This window comes from Copadichromis virginalis, linkage group LG19, assembly GCF_057382275.1.
Source record: "Copadichromis virginalis isolate Kocher_CV1m ecotype Utaka linkage group LG19, C_Virginalis_male_GT1.1, whole genome shotgun sequence".
NCBI classification, from domain to species: domain Eukaryota; kingdom Metazoa; phylum Chordata; class Actinopteri; order Cichliformes; family Cichlidae; genus Copadichromis; species Copadichromis virginalis.
This window is the reverse complement of record NC_140636.1, coordinates 9,084,935-9,100,665: the sequence shown is the minus strand read 5'-3', so window position 1 is coordinate 9,100,665 and position 15,731 is coordinate 9,084,935. Positions and strand designations below refer to the sequence as shown.

At 40.7% G+C, this 15,731-nt stretch overlaps 1 protein-coding gene across 2 annotated transcripts in view; it reads right to left on the bottom strand.

Annotated features, from left to right (window-relative positions):
- syt16 (synaptotagmin XVI) overlaps nucleotides 1-15,731 on the bottom strand; it is a 37,438-nt gene that overhangs the window by 20,195 nt on the left and 1,512 nt on the right. The window lies entirely within an intron of this gene.

Below are 15,731 nucleotides of genomic sequence, written 5' to 3'. Positions count from 1 at the left end.
GACTAAAAATCAGTGGCAACAGGTTTCATGGAGAGATTAATCTAAATTTGAAATTTCTGGTTCAAATCATTATCAATATGCATAGATGAGTTCAGGACAGAGGTAGTGAGTGTTATGGTTTGGGGCTACATTTCAGCCAGTGGTCTTTGAGATCTTATTCCAATTGATTGAATCATGAATGCAGAAAGTATCATCACATTTTAATCCACCATGCAATCCCTTCTGAAAAGCATATGATTGTCAATGGCTTCATTTTTCAGCATAACAATGTTCCCAAACACACTGCAATGCAGAAAAAGCATACCTGAGTATGGAAAGAAACCCAAAACATACACACACAATTCTAAACACTATCAGTCATGGACTGGCCTCCCCAGAGAGCTTGGACCTCGACATTACTGAAGCAGTGTGAGATCAGCCTGGGGGAAATATTCTTAAATAACTTAACCCTCTCAGGCTCAAATTAACTTTTTGTTGCTAATGCACAACCAAGTCCTGCAGTGGTACTTCTGAGTACAAAAAACCCCCATAAAATATGTATGTGGGGTAATCAGGTTGTTAGTTTTTAACTGTTGCAAATCGGCAACGCCTGCCTCGAGAGGGTTAAAGAAATTAGAAGACATCTTGGCTAAGAGAGTTCAGACTGTTGAAGAATAAAGGTGATCATTAAATATTTGTTTTCATGCTTGAATTTTTTCTACTTTATGTGCTCTATTTTCATGTTTGCACATGCCTCAATAAATTAGTGCACCTATTTTTCATTGTCATGTAAGAAAGTAGTGATGAAAGTTGGTCACAACTAAGAAACGGGTGACCAGACAGGCAAACTGAGGTAGACATGGGCAGAGATGAAGAGAAACGCGAGGGTGTACTACTCTGCTCTGCTTTCAATGAGGTGCCTTAGTCTCCTTTAGCACGATGAAAAGAAATGCAAAGGGATGAGGGACAAGGTGCCTTTTCCTGTTTCCACGGTAACGTTTCAGTGAGCAAAAATCAATGGAACCAAATGACATGAGTACACATTCTACTGGGAGCTGACGCCAAAGAAAGCACTCGGCAGTGTAGGTGGTGAGGATTCAATACACCTTTTTTTTAACTCTCCACCTTTTGTTTTTGCCTCTCTTTAACTTTCATTCATGAGAACCTAAACTCCCACGCTTTACAGACGTACCTGATGTACCTTCATCTACACCGTAGACTTCCACCCACATCGTGTGTTCCTACGCGACGACAAAATAATGAGCAACAACAGCAGATGGTTTCTGTTGAGAAGAGGTTTTGACTGCTTAAAAAGACTTTAATCCTTATTTACTTTCTTCCTATTTAGGATCTAGCTCCTAAGAAATTCTAATACTGTTATTGGGACTCATGAGCCTTTCCTTTCTTCTCGTTATAGAGAGAAGACATAAAACTAGAGCTCCATTGCTATATTTCAGAAATAAGAAACACTTATTCAAAACTTCACAGTTATTTTTAACTATTCAGTAAACAAGCATCACTGGAACAGAGCCTTTCTCAACAAAGCCATGCAGCTTAGTTCTTATTTATATAAAGACTGTAGTGTATCAGACACGTATTTTTTTCTCTATATTTTTTTGGTATTATGCTTTGATGCATTTTTAAGTCTAATGTAAGCCGGGTTGTAGCACAACCCCAACTTGTGTACCTTTTCTGCTAGTTAGTTATCTTGCTGGACAAACTAATATTTTTAATTCATTTTATCATTTACAGTGGGGCAAAAAAGTATTTAGTCAGCCACCGATTGTGCAAGTTCCCCCACTTAAAATGATGACAGAGGTCAGTAATTTGCACCAGAGGTACACTTCAACTGTGAGAGACAGAATGTGAAAAAAAAATCCATGAATTCACATGGTAGGATTTGTAAAGAATTTATTCGTAAATCAGGGTGGAAAATAAGTATTTGGTCACCTCAAACAAGGAAAATCTCTGGCTCTCACAGACCTGTAACGTCGTCTGTAAGAAGCTTTTCTGTCCCCCACTCGTTACCTGTATGAATGGCACCTGTTTGAACTCATCATCTGTATAAAAGACACCTGTCCACAGCCTCAAACAGTCAGACTCCAAACTCTGCCATGGCCAAGACCAAAGAGCTTTCGAAGGACACCAGGAAAAGTATTGTAGACCTGCACCAGACTGGGAAGAGTGAATCTACAATAGGCAAGCAGCTTGGTGTGAAGAAATCAACTGTGGGAGCAATCATCAGAAAATGGAAGACATACAAGACCACTGATAATCTCCCTCCATCTGGGGCTCCACGCAAGATCTCATCCCGTGGGGTCAAAATGATCATGAGAACGGTGAGCAAAGATCCCAGAACCACATGGGGGGACCTGGTGAATGACCTGCAGAGAGCTGGGACCAAAGTAACAAAGGTCACCATCAGTAACACACTACAACGGCAGGGAATCAAATCCCGCAGTGCCAGACGTGTTCCGCTGCTGAAGCCAGTGCATGTCCAGGCCCGTCTGAAGTTTGCCAGAGAGCACATGGATGATACAGCAGAGGATTGGGAGAATGTCATGTGGTCAGATGAAACCAAAGTAGAACTTTTTGGTATAAACTCAACTCGTCGTGTTTGGAGGAAGAAGAATACTGAGTTGCATCCCAAGAACACCATACCTACTGTGAAGCATGGGGGTGGAAACATCATGCTGTGGGGCTGTTTTTCTGCCAAGGGGACAGGACGACTGATCCGTGTTAAGGACAGAATGAATGGGGCCATGTATCGTGAGATTTTGAGCCAAAACCTCCTTCCATCAGTGAGAACTTTGAAGATGAAACGAGGCTGGGTCTTCCAACATGACAATGATCCAAAACACACCGCCCGGGCAACAAAGGAGTGGCACCGTAAGAAGCATTTGAAAGTCCTGGAGTGGCCTAGCCAGTCTCCAGACCTCAACCCCATAGAAAATCTGTGGCAGGAGTTGAAAGTCCGTGTTGCTCGGCGACAGCCCCAAAACATCACTGCTCTCGAGAAGATCTGCATGGAGGAATGGGCCAAAATACCAGCTACTGTGTGTGCAAACCTGGTAAAGACCTATAGTAAACGTTTGACCTCTGTTATTGCCAACAAAGGTTATGTTACAAAGTATTGAGTTGTATTTTTGTTATTGACCAAATACTTATTTTCCACCCTGATTTACGAATAAATTCTTTACAAATCCTACCATGTGGATTCATGGATTTTTTTTTCACATTCTGTCTCTCACAGTTGAAGTGTACCTCTGGTGCAAATTACTGACCTCTGTCATCATTTTAAGTGGGGGAACTTGCACAATCGGTGGCTGACTAAATACTTTTTTGCTCCACTGTAACATTTATTCACGAAAAGCCTTCAGAACTATTTAGTGAAAAAGTTTATGAAAATTAAACTCCAGGAACATTCTCCAATTTTCCCTAAGAAGCAATAAGAAATGCAAAGTAAGCAACTGAGTTAGAGAAGGTGACGTCACTATGGCAACTGTAGCTCTCTAGTTTTTATGTGCAAACAATGTTGTTGACAATAGCTGTGGCTGGTGTGAACCCAGAACTGCAGTCAGTAATAGGGAACATGAGACTAATCGTAACCCGTGTAACACGTTACTGTACTCACATTTTTCAGTAACATGGCAATGTAGTGTGCTAAATTCAGTAATTACATTATAGGTACAGGTAAAGTTAAACAAACATGTTTTGTTTTCTTCCTGCACATTTGCACTACAAGCAGCTAATTTAAATACATATTCAAGAAGACAACTGTGGAATGGTCTACGACTTATGAGGAATGGGTTGATGTATTTATTACTTGTATTTGTACTGCATGAAAGGACAAGAGCATGATGGGGAAATGCAGTTGATGCCTTGACTGAATAATACTGCTAAACACAACTTTGGCTCACTGAAAGCATCTGCAAAGGCAGCATGCTAACACCTAAAAAACCCAGAGTGACGTTAAAGCTGAGTGCATGCTGACTCCAGTTCAGCAGCCAGAGTCTGAACACCAACAAATAACACACAGTAAAGCACTTTATAAACGAGCACAGTGTGGAGGAGAGCCTGTTTGATCACCAGACCAACAAGCTGGAGTCCAACACTCCAGCTTTTCCTCACCAGACCAGGTGTGCCAGCAATCAGCTGGCAAAGCAGATGTTCGAATGATGCGATCAGCACAATTTTATGCAATAAAATATTCGCTTTTACCAATACAAGCAGTTTACAATATCACAGGTAACTAGATGCATATCACAAGAAAAACATAACTGCTTCTTATTGAAGACAAGTGAAAATGCATCGCATAAATCGTGTTTTTCCTGCAGACATGCTGATGGGACGTTTGTGGTGTGGTGTAGTTGTGTATGTAGTAAACTGTTTGAAATGGCTTGGGCAAAGAAAGAGAATTCATTGCATAAAATAGCGCTGATCACATCACCTGATTGCACTGCTCAGTACAGCCAGCCAAAACCAGAGTTTCTGACTCCAACTTGCCAGTCCGGGTGAAAAACCTGTAACCTGACTCAAACAGGCCTCCACACAGTCCTCATTTATGAAGTGCTTTACAAACCCAAACATTACGGCTCACAGGTGGATTTTCCTGTTTGAGTGCAGCTAGCCTACCAACTTTACTGAAAAACATCGTTGGTTTCCTAACATGAAATTCATAAACATTTTTAAATTTATTTCCTAAATCCTGCTCCTTAGACAGTGTTACATCTACGTCAGTTTTTGAGAGCAGGGCTCCATGATGTAACTGGAGCACAAACTGGGTGTCATCAGGACACTACAACATAGAGCGAACACCATCCCCACAGACACAGCGGCCAGGGAGGCAGAAGAACAGCGCATCAAGAAGACCCTTTACATCCCAGCTGGACATTTGTCAAAGCTGGGACGGCACTTAAAGAACGCTCCAGCCGATCCAGGAGAAAAGGACAACTGCTGCCTAGTAATGCCTCAGTGATCCCGTATGTGTCAGGAGTATCAGAACGGTTGAGACACATTTTTTGTAAACACCGTGTCTCTGTGGCTTTTAAATGCCAAAACATGATGCGCCAAAAACTGGCCCACGCCCAAGGATCGGGTCCCCCGACACAAACAGAGTAACATAGTGTACGCTGTTAAGTGCAGGAGGATTGCTATGATTTATACATTAGGGAAACCAAACTAGGGCTGCTCGATTATGGCAAAAATGATAATCACGATTATTTTCACTGAAATTGAGATCACGATTATTTGACGATATTTATTTAACCCTTTAAGACCTACTATAGAACCAAGTCCACCAGAGCTTATATTATTTTTATTTATTTATTTTACATGCTGTAGTGCCATTTGTGGGAGCATTTCAAGTTGCTATACATCAATACAACTGTTATAGCCCATATTTTAATAATATGTATGCATTAAGTGCATAGTAATTACATAAATTGCAAAAAAGTGCAATAAACTACAAAAAAAATTGAAAATCGCTTTTGTTTTGTTTACATATATTTCTACTTGGAGAAGTTTAAGAGGTTTATCCCTCAAAACTTTAAATACAATAAAGTTGCAAAAAATAGTTTCCCACCACAGGAAATTTATTTTGAGTGTCTTCATAGTTTTATTTTGGAGATACAGCAATTTTTATATACTGCAGGAAAAACAAAAAACAATCCTATGACGCAAATTTGCAAAGAAAACAGCATGTGCATCATTTCACTGTGGGAAGTGTTACGAACAGCTGATAGGAACGGCAAAGCGTGTTTCTGGAGTATTATGTTTTTGTTCCTGCAAGCGCTTTTTATGCAATTTTTGCAAAGCTATATGTGGAACGAAACTGTGACCGAGGACAAGCTGATGGCATCAGATGTAAGTACAACTCCTCCGGTTTCATATGCAAAACAAATTATTGCGCTAGCTTACACGGTTCAGGTTCTACAGGGATTTAAAAATAGTTACGCAAAACGGAGCGTGCAGCTCTGACCGGCTTTAAAGGGTTAACAATGACTTTAAAAAATAATATAAAATAGTGTGCAACACCACTGAAGTTTTTTTTTTTTTTTAACTCTTTTCAACCAACGGCAGTCACTCTCCAAATAACTTCTGCTTAGCTTTCCGAGCTTCCCTCGGGTCCTCTTAATCAGCGGTCTCCAACCTTTTTTGCGCCACGGACCGGTTTATGCCCGACAATATTTTCACGGACCGGCCTTTAAGGTGTCGCGGATAAATGAGGGAGGGGCTAATAATCGGCTCAGTCATTTTTAATGATCGTTGAAAGCCCAGATCGTAATCGTGATTAAAATTCGATTAATTGAGCAGCCCTAAACCAAACAACCTTTGATGAAGCAGATGGTTCAACACAGAAGAGCTACCTCGTCAGGCCAGGACTCTGCAGTCTATTTACACCTACAGGCCAATGGACACTCTTTCAACGATGAGGATGTTCACATCCTGGACAGGGAGGAACGCTGGTTTGAGGGGAGAGTCAAGGAGGCCATTTACATGAAAAGGGAATCGAGTAAGGGCCCTAAAGGTACATCTGTCACCATCTTAAAATGCTATAATTGCAGCCATTCCCCAACTCTCTGTGAATGGTACTTGTGACCATTGATCAGTGGTTGTTGATCAATGGTCATGACAATTTGCATATTAATGATCAAGGAACTGACCTCACAGCCCATTGTTCACTCAGTGGTGCTAGTTTCAGTCATTGTGCACTCACTTGGATGAGTCACGAAACGTTTCTCGCTATATCCAGATGAACAGAATCAACCTTTTGGGAAGTAGTGCAACAACTACAGTTACTTTGTTGCAAAATGAGTAATTAAGTAAAGTAATGCAATTATTATTCAATAATACTACAAATATGAATAATAATTAATTGTTTTGAGTGACAACCTTAACACTGATCATAACTATACAAATATATCACCAGCAGGTTGGAGCACCATTTCTCAGCTCAACTTAACATCATTAAAAGCACAACGTTCTGCCAGTAAATCCACAGCTGGATGTTGGTTCACGTAAACAACACTAGAGAAAGCCAAACCTTCTTTCACTTGGTTCCACTTGAACTGCACACTGCAGACATGACAATGTGGAGACGACATCTGCGTACCACCAGTGATGTTGTTTTGGTGTCCGTGCAGAGGATAACGCCTACTAAGAAAATGCCCACCACAGCCACAGCCTGTTCACCAGCTGCTATCTCACAAGTAAGACTCAAGAATAACGAGCAAAATTACTGAACTTATCCTCCACGCTTGGAAACCATAAAAGGGAATTACGTATTAATTCTTGATTTGTGTTCAGAAGCAAATTTCTTAGTTTGTACAATGCAGGGCTTCACCACATGATTCTGTCTCTCAAGGTTGAGAGACTGAAGGATAAATATAGGGTTATTTCAGTGAAGTTGCCAACTGTAACCACTGTAACAAAGAAAAACAAAACTGTGCATTTTTTTCTTTTTCAAAGAAGAAATACTGCTGTCACCAGTTCCTCAAAGTCTCTGCAGACAGGCCACCAGCTTTCTACATGTTCAGCTTCTGTTCACTCCCACAGAGAGAGAAGTGTGCAAGTGTGCATGACAGATGCAGCACAGGAACACTCCTGCTCTGGCTATAACGCTGTCCAAATTTCACTTTGAAAGACATCACGCCACCTACTCACTTCTCCACTCACAGGCTTGTGACGACATCGACCGAGAGAGCGCACCTCACTGCATTATCGGTGTTACATTACTTTTAAACGTGAGAAGCTAACAGACAGCTCCTCCTCATTTATTTATAATATACGATACATGTTATGGTAACTGAATTCTAATTCCTTTCAATGGAATTATACAAATATTGATTACCCCCGAAAAGTAACGAATTTCTAATAAATTAATTCCCAAGAGATGCAGAAGTGAAAACAGTGTGACGGTAAATGTTTGGATGGTGTGTTCGGGTGTGGCTGTAAATTGGAGTTTCCCTCTCAGCTGCTCTGACAGTCAGACACTGAGCTCAGTGTTGGAAACTCAGAGCCTCCCACTGTCTACATGCAGATGGACAGGAAGAAACCCTTGGTCAAAGTCTGCCCTCACACCTGCCACACACACACACACACACACACACACACACAAGCGCACATGTATGCCACTCAACAAGGCAGAATTTCAAACATAAAAATACTTCCATGGGAAAATAATCTCTGTGAAAGATGATTTTCTTCATTGAACCAAGAGCTGAAAACAGTTTGTTGAACATGCAAACCTATAAAAGGCAAGACCACATTTTTTTTATTTATTTATTTTCTCACAAGCTGATCTTAGCGAGATATCAGATCCGAGTAATGAGATGGAGAAATCGAAAAATTCCCAATCGCTAATCTGCGGAAGACCTCTGTTGTGAAAGACTGTTTGTGCATCAGTGCATGCTAAATCTTTATCCGCTGATTAATATGCAGCTGCTGATTTTTCCAGCCTCGCCTTTGAAGTGAGTAGCTCCAGAGGAGAGAAGAGAGCACTTTGATCTGAGCGTTCGAAAAGAAAGTAAAAAAAAAGAAGTCACACAGCAGCAGCGGCAGCGAATGCCACGTTGCTATCACTCATTAACAGGGATATGAGTGGTCTTGAAGAGGAAAAACATGCTGCTTTGTAGTTTTTCCTTTCTTCTTCTTTTAGCCATGAATAAAGCATAAGGAGTACATGCTGTCTCTCTCAGTTCATTCTAAGGTCACTCATTAATGTGGGTAATTAGTTTCAAGACTTGTGGCCTCTTTGTGTGTCTCCTTATCCTCTGTCTACAGATTAATACTTTAACACACAGCTGAATGCTCTCTTCTCACTGTAATGAAGGCAGACGCCTGAGGAATACAGGATGATTATTTCTCTGTCTGGAATTGAGCAACACCATGCACAATCTAATGTTTTATTTCATTCAGTATCCCAGTAGGGCTACATTTATCATCATTTTTTTCCTGCTTGTTCTTTTATTATTCTATAAACACCACAAAACACCTCTAAAATTAATGCTTTGTCCAGTCAATTTATTAAGCACAACTAGATACTGGATGGCTCAGTTCTTTGAATAAAGGTTGCTCAGTGGCACATACGCTAACTCACGTAACGTCTGGCTCACGGAAAGTGCTCAGTCGGCCTGAGAGCCGTGCAAAAAGTCCCGGTCCCTAGCAGACTGCCATTAGGAAACACCACACACACATACACAACAATTTATAAAAGAAAACAAAGTTGGAACTGAAATTTCATCACAAATTTTAAACTGTCTTGTGCACTACCTGTTCCTCAACAAAGTAATCACATTACATGTATATGAACATAGAGGGCGAGACACTGAACTGTGGTTCAACACCCTGACAAAAAGCAATCAGCCACCAGCACCAACCACGAGGAGCCTAAGAAACACAGAAACATCGGCACAGCATGTTTTCATTGTCAAACACACTGACCACAAGGTAAAGAGCACATACGCACACACACACCTGAAAATCATAGTTTCCTTGGAAACAGTCCATTGGCTCTATTATGGTATAATGAATGTGTTTTTTCCCACCCACATGTAAGAAGGTCTCATGTTACCATGGTGCCATCTGTCTGTCCTGATTGGCTGGGAGGACAAGAACATCTCGGGGTTGAGAGATGATGAAGAAAGAAAAACAAGTCAAAAGTGGTTTCATTTGGAGCGGAGCTCCAAGAAAGACAGTCAAACAGCCAGGGCTCTGGGTTCACTAGTCTATGAATATGCAGCACTGAGCCAGGTGCAAATGCTCTATTCATGCAACCCTGAGGTCCCAAACGTGGTTCCTGTGAACTCGAATGAGGAGACGGCACAAACACACTCACCATAAGGTATTGAGCAAATCTGAGCATTTTTAACTGCAAGAAGAAGGAGAATCATAAATTCCCCTCATTAATACTTTGTAGAGACAAAACTGATGAGCTAGAGCTTCACTGAAATATTCTGCCGTAGCCGTTTTGAGCTGAAGCAAACCTAAATGATGGTGATAACACCACCGAGCTTTACCCCTTTATGACATCTTCTTTTGATAAGAGAAATATTTTCAAGTAAAGCCAGTTTTTTTTTAGTTTGTCTGATTTAAAGATTCAAAGAATTATTCAATGAATTATTAACCATGTGCAGCTTTTCACCAGCTATCTGAAACATACTAAAAAAAATCAAAAACCAAAACAAAGCCATATTTACAGGGAAGCTGCCATGTGTGCTGAGCCAGTCTATCCCTGTGAGGTGAATGACTGTTCCAGCAAAGCTTCTAAAAGGAGCTGGTCTCGGTTAGATGTGTCAGTGAGGAAACGCTCAGGTAACATTTTCCAATCAGCGTGGCTCACTAGCTTGTCTTATTTTAAAGAACAGGAGCTGTATGAAGCCTGTTAAAGCCTTAACTTTAATCAAAGATATCCCTCAACAGCACGTATTTTTGTCTAACTGAGGAATAACTTGATTATATTGCGATGTACTGTGAAATTTTCTTTGAATATGACTTCCTGTGAAGTATTCTAAGCCTTAAATGTCTTAGCAACAAAACTATTAATGCTTCATGCATTGCTGGGAAACCAGGATTTACAATACTAGTGCTGAGCTCCCATCTGCTGGTAAAATGCTGCATTACCACGGCAACACCAGAGGACTGCTGCTACACCAGAGGGTCAGGAATCTTTATAGAGCCTATGACGTAACCTACACAAGTGGCCAACATTGTGGCCGGCTTTATGTGGTGCATTATGTGTTAATTAAAGTGTGGTTGTGTCCCAGTGTTTTATATGTGCTGCCAGTTCTGATAAAAACATATGAAATTTGGGGACTTTTCCCTCCTGAGTGCCCACTCTTTGTTGTGGTAAGTTTATTTCTGTTGCCAGAGGGAAAAGACATCTTTCACCACGTTTGTACATTCCCTCACGTTCACTCCAGGGGTTTCAGGAATCTCACTCAAGGAATTTGCTGACATTTGTGAATCTTTACATTAGGGGTGTCAGTCATAAGATCGGATGGAGCTGATAATATCAAGGCAGATGTTTGACTTTTAACTGTATTTTCATAAGTTGTACGGCTTTTTATGTTGATAAAGAACTAACTGAATGCCATTCATATACACCAAAGTAATTCAGTAACAGATAAACAACTACATGACTGAAGTTGCTATTTTTTCACTACTGACTATATCATCGGTACTCGCTCGCTTGAGTCAAACTGAATGATTAGCTACATTTCTCAGTGTAAAACCTTTACCACACAGTTAAAAAAATTCAAGCACAAATGCTGACTATTTTAATATTTATGATTTTAGGAGTTAGAAGTAAATGCATGTTCCACATACAGATCATAAGTGGTATATTAAACGCATGTAAATAGAAGTGAAAATATTGATTGAATCTCTGAATATTTTCCGTTTTCCAACTACACCTTCAACTTTACAACATAAAAAACAGCAGTGCTCACATTATCTATTCAATTGTGCACCAACACTAATTTACAAAGAGCCTTTGCCACCTCGCTCTTACTCCCATACTGGTAACTACATGTACACGGAAGCAATGAGATTTTAAATGACTCTGCTATTACTACAGATAAATATTTCTCTTTTCTTATTTGAAAAACAGCACCTACACTTATTGTATTATATCATGTAAAACAAAAATCTATATGAAATTTTCTAAGTTTCTTGTTGCAAAGTCTATCGAACTACTAAACAAATCCGCTAACAAACCACTAAGAAAAGCAACACTATTTAAAGGTTACACAAGACAAGCATCAAAGAAATAAATAGAAGATAAATAAAAAGAGGCAGAAAGTGGCCACTGTCCCAGCAGAGGGCCCAGAGCAACAGCAGTGGTTCAGCACCTAATTAAGGCACCTGCCCAGTGTTTTTCATGCTACCTTGTGCTTCCTGACCTGCTCTGCCCAACAATCAGATGACCCCCTAGGAGCAAGCACTTTGGTGACAGTGGGAAGGACAAACTCCCTTCTAACAGGAAGAAACCTCCGACAGAACCAGGCTCAGGGAGGGGCGGGGCCATCTGCTGTGACCGGTTGTGGTGAGTCTCACATGCTGGGAGAAGGTAAGGTCTGAGAGGAGATGGGGTGAGACAAGCCAAAGAAGCTTGTCTCTCCCCGTCCACCTCACACCAGCTAAAAAACAACCTGGATTCATTTGGTCTGTTTCACTGTGCTGACTTCAGCTTTTTGTATTTTGTTTCTTCTGTCCCGATTTAACATAATTCGTAGTTGATTTGTACGTTTCAGCTTGAGAATCTCTGGACTCCTTCATTTGTGTTCCTATTTAAGATCCTTTCTAACTTAGTTAGAAAATATAGGGGATATAATTTGACCACGCAGTTTAGAGGCATAACAGGTAATGTCTCAGGGTAAAACAAGCTCTGGAGTCTTTGTAACGTTCACCAACCGTAATACCGAGTATAAATCCCTAATGAACAGAATACATCACAGGAAAATGTTGAGAAATTAAAGCTCTCCAACTTTTAACCTACTTTCTTTTGCTGGCGGCGGAGTTTCAGTGATTCCTCCTTCCCTGGCCATGCTGTTTCTCCTCTTCCTCACTTCCTTCTACTCTAATTTTAATCTTCTCTACAATTTGACCAGTGAAGAACTTGACTGCTTCACTCTCTCCTTCATCCCTCAGTCCTCCTGCTCCTGTAAATGCAACCGGATCCCTCAGTCTGAGCTGCTTTGTGCCCAGTGTGAGCCATCAATCAGCACAGCCTTCCTGTCTCCCAGTGGGCGAGGCAGATGTGTCTTCCTGAATACCACCAAGGCACAACAACGAGGAGGAAGGCAGAGAAAGCGAATACACAACTGGACTACAGAGCTCACAACCGCTTATTTGTAATATTTGCTTTTATATTTAGAATCAGGAAGGTGAGTGAGGATGAGAAGCTTAGTTCTTAACACAACTTTTAAGTTCAATAGCAGCATTTAACATGCCCCCCCCCCCAACATAGGCATTGTGACTAAACTTGCAATAACAACTTTTGGCCACCTGGGGCAGCACAAACAACAGTTGATGTGGAATATTTAGTGTTTGGATTTTGTTTATTAATCATTAGGACTTCCATTAGTTTCTGCCTTGGCAACATCTTCCCAGGGTTTGCTGTTATGCTTTGTAAGTAAACAGTATAATCAAAACAATGTCATTAAATTAGGCAACATAATTCATATATTATTAAATTATTAATGATGCTGTTGATGACTTGGCACATTTAAAATGGATTAACTGATAATGCAAGAGAGGTCCATGATGCAGTGTAGATGTCATCTTATCTTATTAAAAAAATGTTTTTTGAAGTGGCCACAGGAGTACGCTACGGTATCAGACACAAGTTTTATAGGACATATAAAAACAAAGCTTTTTCCTTTTCGCTACATGGTAACTAACGCTAAACAGCATGACGCACAGGTTAACCAGGCTTTCAGCTCAATGTTAAACTGGACAGGTGCTGCTAGCCCTCAGATGCAGCAGGACGCATGTCAGCAATTAAAAATAGTTCAGGATTCATCCATTATTCATTGTTAATGTGGGCATCAGTCGTAGGTTTTAGCCATTCGAGCTGCAGCAAGCAAACAAACGCCAATAAATCATCCACACACACAGTACCTGCTCAGCAGCAGAGACAGCTAAAGACTGACTACTGAGCACAGAGGAACACTGAGCTCATCATAAGTCAGATATGTCCATCAGAGGGTGGTAAAGCCCCCAAACAAAATTAAACCAGAGAGAACAGTGGACCCAAATTTTCTCTGTTTGCCGGACAGCCAAAAAAGAACTCTTGTGCCCCCCTGTGGACACTTTTGACTGTGGCCGATACCTGCTGTAGCTTCAGTTTACTTTCTACTCTACTCTTGCGAGAAATTTTTAGTGACTTCAATAAGCCTGTAAGGCAAAGCAACAGCGACTGGCTATGTGGGCCTGCTTTCTAATAGGGCACTATAACTCCACCATTAGGCCTTTATTCTTAAAAAAGAGGGGAAATGGGTTTCAAGGCAGTTTAAATGTCCTAATACTACTAATCACACACACACAGCAACACACAGCAGAAGCAGCAGCAGCAACATTAGATCGTATTGAGAGCCCTCCTCCACAGCGGGGAGGAGAGAGCCATGAATAAGACATTGAAGCAGTCTGTAACTAGGCCACAATAACCAGAAACAGCCTCTCGTGCATGGCTAACTGCTTCCTACTGTTTTGCGGAGCATGCTGAGCATTGCTTTGATGCTGTTCTGAATCTTGTCTTAGCATCACTGACAGGTTAAGATGTAAACATCCAGTATAAGCCATCTCAAAAAGTCTCTGGCTGCTGTTCCACACATCTATTGATTTTTTATGATTCCCAATAATTCTTGACTTACAGATGAGTTTCTCGTTTTCAGTAACATGTTTTTCATTCTCAGAGTCACAGCTGACACAGTAAACTGTATGTGAAAGTTTTTTTGGCAGCTCATGTAGGACAACTTCCAATTTAAGCAGAAATAAGCCTATTCCTTGGTCGGTGTCTCACCTGGGGTGGGTTTTAAGACAACGGCTACTCACCAGCATCACCAGGCTAAAAAAAAAAAAGACACTAAATCTTAACATGACAACCTGCCTGTGGTCTTTCACACAGCCTCCACTTGCATGTATTTAAGCAACTATCTGGTCTCCTTCTGTCAAAGTAAGTGTCCTCTAAATCGTGACAGAAGGATCTTTTTAGTAGTCAAGCCTCCTGACAAATATGAAATATACCAGAGCTAACAATACCTATTGCAAATGTGGCCTGAGCATGAGGAAGCACACTTATGCTTTGCAATGTCCTCCTGCATGCATCAGTGCCCATGATTTTATTGTTTTGTCTAAGTAAATCGACTGCACACTAAAATATATTAAATAAAATGTTATCAGTAAACTAAATTCTACAACAAAAATAACAACACTTTGCCTGTCACCTAACATGGCCATTTGGCGTTACTGCTGCAGGATATTCACGTTATACCCAAACGAACAGAATCAGCTTTTTGGAGCTGCATCTGAAGTCTCATGATACAGACTTAACTGACCTGCACATAAGCCTTTATGCTTTTTTGGCATTTTGTTGCATTTCACCAACATCTATTTCCTCAAAATCAATTTTTATTATTAACAATAGTGACAGCAAAATATTTCTACATACAAAGGGCTACAGTTTTAAAGTCGTTGAAGAGCAAGCCTCGCATAGATATCATATGTACAGCTGTTGAGTTACTCTCTATTTGAATGAATGAATGAATATGCCATGTTGGAGTTCTGTAGTTCTAATACTCTGCTTGAAAGACACAGGGTAACTCGACAGTTCAACTTGAACTTGCAAACTATTTTTATGCAACAGTTTACATTAAAATGAAATATAGTAAAATATGACACGTGTTTCTGGCTTTAATTTATGAAACAAAACGACGTCTCCGTGTCTGTTTCTGAACCACTTCTACCTGACAAACCATCATTGTCCCCACCACCTGCGCCGCCTGACTGACAGAGCAGAAGAAAGGGAAACCCCGTGTAACATCCAGCACATCCCGCTACATTCTATCAACGTCCTTACCGATATATATTGCAATGTCTCTCATATTATATGCTCTTCATGTGCAATTAGCTATTATTCCCAACTGTGCGAGCAAAATAGGCGTCCTTGAAGTGGCCATGATGAGGCAACTATTAACTCTCCGGAGTATCACAAATTTGCTGTAAGCCCCAGCAGAACGATTGACATTATT